The 3,752-nt window shown below is 51.4% G+C and overlaps 1 protein-coding gene across 1 annotated transcript in view; it reads left to right on the forward strand.

Annotated features, from left to right (window-relative positions):
- Macf1 (microtubule-actin crosslinking factor 1) overlaps positions 1–3,752 on the forward strand; it is a 342,147-nt gene that overhangs the window by 735 nt on the left and 337,660 nt on the right. The window lies entirely within an intron of this gene.

Raw genomic sequence — 3,752 nt, forward strand, 5'->3', positions numbered from 1 at the left:
GGCGCGGGGCGGGCTCGGGGGGCTCCCGGCTCCTCCGCCGGCTGCGCGGTGATGCTTGGAGCCGGGGCGGCCGCACCCCAGCCCCGGGGCGAGTGGCATGCGGGTTGACAGGCACGGGCACCGCAGCCGTGCGGGCCTCGCACCTGCAGCGCGGGGAGTGCGGAGCGCGGGGAGTCGGGGTTCCCTCGGGCGGCCGCTGCCAGGGCCAAAGGGAGGCGTGTTTCTGGGAAAAATGGGGCACACGACCGGGACCTGCAGGAGCGGCCAGGGCTGGGCAGGGAAACTCGCCTCTTGGTTCCCGAGATCGGTCGATGGCACCGACGCCCTGCCGATCCTCGGTCACGCGTCCCCGCTCTTTGTCAGCCACGCGCGGCGGGCACGCGGACCCACCCGCGCCGCCACCGACTCCGGGGAGCGCCCCTCCCCCCCGCGCCGTGGTGGTGGAGGAGGTGGTGGAGGAGAGGTGGGGAGAGCAGCAGCCTGTCGGTGCAGGGTCAGATGCCTGTAGAGGACCCAGGTGGCCTGGGGACCTTCGAGATGCATTGGGGGTATGGGCGCGCGTTCTTGCCAGTCCGGGATGGATAGAGACCGGGATGGATAGAGTGACCTGACTGATTGAGGAGTAGGGCGGAAGCCCGGAGGTCACACAGGTGTGAGTGTGTGTGAGAGGTCGAAGATTGTCACCGGCCTGGCTTGAGCCGAGGAGGGCCCGGCTTCTCACCGAGGAGGCCTTGCCTACGAGGGCCTTTGTAGTAAAAATGGGCGTCTAGGAGGGGAATGGGAGGCTCTAGAACGGAGCAGGTGGCCAGAGAGGAGGGGCAGTCTCCTGCACAGGGTTGAGGGTAGAATGCGGGCGCAGCCTGAGTTTCCTAGAGGTTGGGGCTGTCACTTCAGCACCCGACCGAACCAAAGAGGTAGGTAAGGTACTAGAAGGTAATGAGGAGACTCGGGTCAAGTGCTCCGAAAAAGGGCAAAGCCGTGCCCGTCCTTGGATCTTTTCAACTCTTTCAGGGGGCAAGAAGGGTCTTGGTGTTCCCTGGGAAGCGCCTCACTGCTGACACAGGAATGTCCTGACAGGGCCGCCCTGACTGCCCCGAGCTCCACAGAAACCCATGGTGGGATCTTTTGTTATCTGAGTTCTGTGCTTCTGAGGGAGACGTCCCTGATCCAGGAGAGTGTCTCTACCTCTTGCTGCTTCTAAGCGAGATTCCCAGGATCTACAAGGAGCTGTGCTAGGGACCCAGGCATTTAGGCCACTTCCCTGTTTTGCACAGCCCTGTGTGCAGATATTCCCCGTAAGGAAAAGTTGACAGCGTTTCCACGTCCTGCCTTTAGAGCCCAAACGGAACTATTTACCTGAGTTAGCTCTGGGTCCTTATCGGAAGGCTGACAGCTGAAGGCATGCATCATCTTGGCTCTGAGAGCTCTTGGGGTGGTGGGCCGTGTGTAGCAGATGGTTCAGGGCAGTGAGCTGGGCCTGGCTGAGGGAAGGCTGCCCAGTCTGACTGGTGGAGTCCAGCTGGCTTGGAATGATTGTGTTTCCACTCCTCTCCCTCCGCTAGCTAAACTGACCAGAAAAACTGAAGGTCCTTACCGTCACCCCGGGCCCCATGCTGTGTGATGTATTCCCACACAGCCCTTGGAATGAGCCAATGAATATTTCATCTAATGCCTGCTGTGTGACATACATGGTACCAGCTACGTTTACATTCGCATTTCACGGGTGTCCTTAAAATATCCTGGAGGGAGAAGTACTGCCCCTCCCCCACTGTGGAGCTGATGAAGCTGAGTCTCCCAGAGGTAGAATGGCTTGCCCCTGATCTCACCGATTGTGAGTGACAGGACCAGAATTTACAGCCAGGTCTCTCTTGCTTCAGGTTTAGTGCTGTGTCTAATCCGTGCTGGAGAAATCAGAAATTCCCACCTATTGTAGCTCATGTTTCTTTTCATTCCTGTTGCTGAGACTGTACATTAGCTTTTTGAAAATGTTTCCCATCTGTTGTCCTATTTTATCCATATAGATTCCTGGGAGGTAAGAAGGGAATGTAATGTAATAATAGCTTCTGCTCTGAGTGCAGATGAAAGGATATTAGTTAGTTCTTGCAAACAACACTGTGAGCTTAGATGGTAGCATCGTGCCCATTTTATAGATGAGAATGTCAAGGGTGACAAAATTAAATAGCTTTTTCAGGGTCATACAGCTAATGAATAAAGGAGTAGAATTTGAACGCATATCTTTCTGTCTGGCTATTAGTAATGGAAGGTAACATTCACCCATTATTTTTGTTTGTTTTTAGACAGTGTCTCACTATGTAGCCATGACTGGCCGGGAGCTTGTCATGTAGACTAGGCTGGCCTTGAACTCACAGAGATCTGCCTGCCTCTGCCTCGTGAGTTCTGGGATTACAGGCATGTTATACTATGCCTGGCTAAAAATTCATTTTATTTTTAATTCTGTGTGCATGTATCGTGTGTGCATGGATATGTGCACATGAGCCAGGTGTCTGAAGAGCCCCGAGGAGGGCGTCAGGTCCCTGGAGCTAGACTTACAGGTAGTTATGAACTGCCTGCCGTGGGTCCTGGGAACTGAAGTTGGGTCTCCTATAAGAGCAGCATGCATTCTTAATCATCTCTCCCTATAGCCCAAGTTTCTTTGTATGTTTGTTTGAGACAGGGTCTCCGAATATAGCCCAGAAGACATTGATCTCACAGTCTTCCTGCTTCAGCCTCTTAGCCTCCTGAGTGCTGGGATTACAGGTTTGTGTACCATATCCAGCCACATGGTGCTAATGATTTATAAGTACTTGCGGCTAGGGTTGTAACCCAGTGGTACAGCCCTTGCCTAGTATGTGCAAGGCCTGAGGCCCAAGCCCCAGCATTGGAGGAGAAGGAGGGAGATTTCTTTCAACAGACTTCCATGCTGTATCCCAGGCTGGCCTGGTACTCAATATGTAGGCTAACCTTAAACTACTTGTGGGATCCTCTTGCCCCTCTTTCCTTTCTCTTTTAATCTTTAAAGACAGTGTTACTTCTGGGTGATGGTGGTACGTGCCTTTAATCCCAGCACTCAGGAGGAAGAGGCAGGCAAATTTTTGAGTTGAGGCCAGCCTGGTCTACAGAACAAATTCCAGGACAGCCAGGGCTACACAGAGAAACCTTGTCTTGAAAAACCAAAACATACATATATGTGTGTATGTGTGTGTGTGAGTACATATATATGTTGATATATTACTAATTTTGTCATGTTGTGTGCGTTTTAGCTGCTATATACATGTCTGTGTACCACATGCATGCCTGGTGCCTGCAGAGGCCAGAAGAGGTCATCAGATTTTAGTTTGGTTTTGAGAATAGAACTTAGGACCTCTAGAAGAGTAGCCAGAGCCTCCCCTCCATCTCTGTTTCACAAGCACTGGAATTATAGGCATGAGCTATCATGCCTGACTTTTTGTTTTGTTTTGTTTGAAACCAGAACTCATGTAACCCTGGATAGCCTTAAACTTACTATGTTGCAAAGGCTGGCCTTAAACTCTAGATCTTCCTGCCTCCATCTCTTAAGTGCTGGCTCTAATAGGTCTGTCTGTCTATCTATCTATCTATCTATCTATCTATCTATCTATCTATCTATCTATCTATCTATCTATCTAGCATTCACATTCTATCTATAGATAGGTAGGTAGATAGAACTATTACCTAATATAATTTTCCCCTAAGCCCTAAGAATTAGTCTTGGCATGTGTTGGGTTTTTTTTTTT

Source organism: Microtus ochrogaster, chromosome 10 (assembly GCF_000317375.1).
Source record: "Microtus ochrogaster isolate Prairie Vole_2 chromosome 10, MicOch1.0, whole genome shotgun sequence".
NCBI classification, from domain to species: Eukaryota; Metazoa; Chordata; class Mammalia; order Rodentia; family Cricetidae; genus Microtus; species Microtus ochrogaster.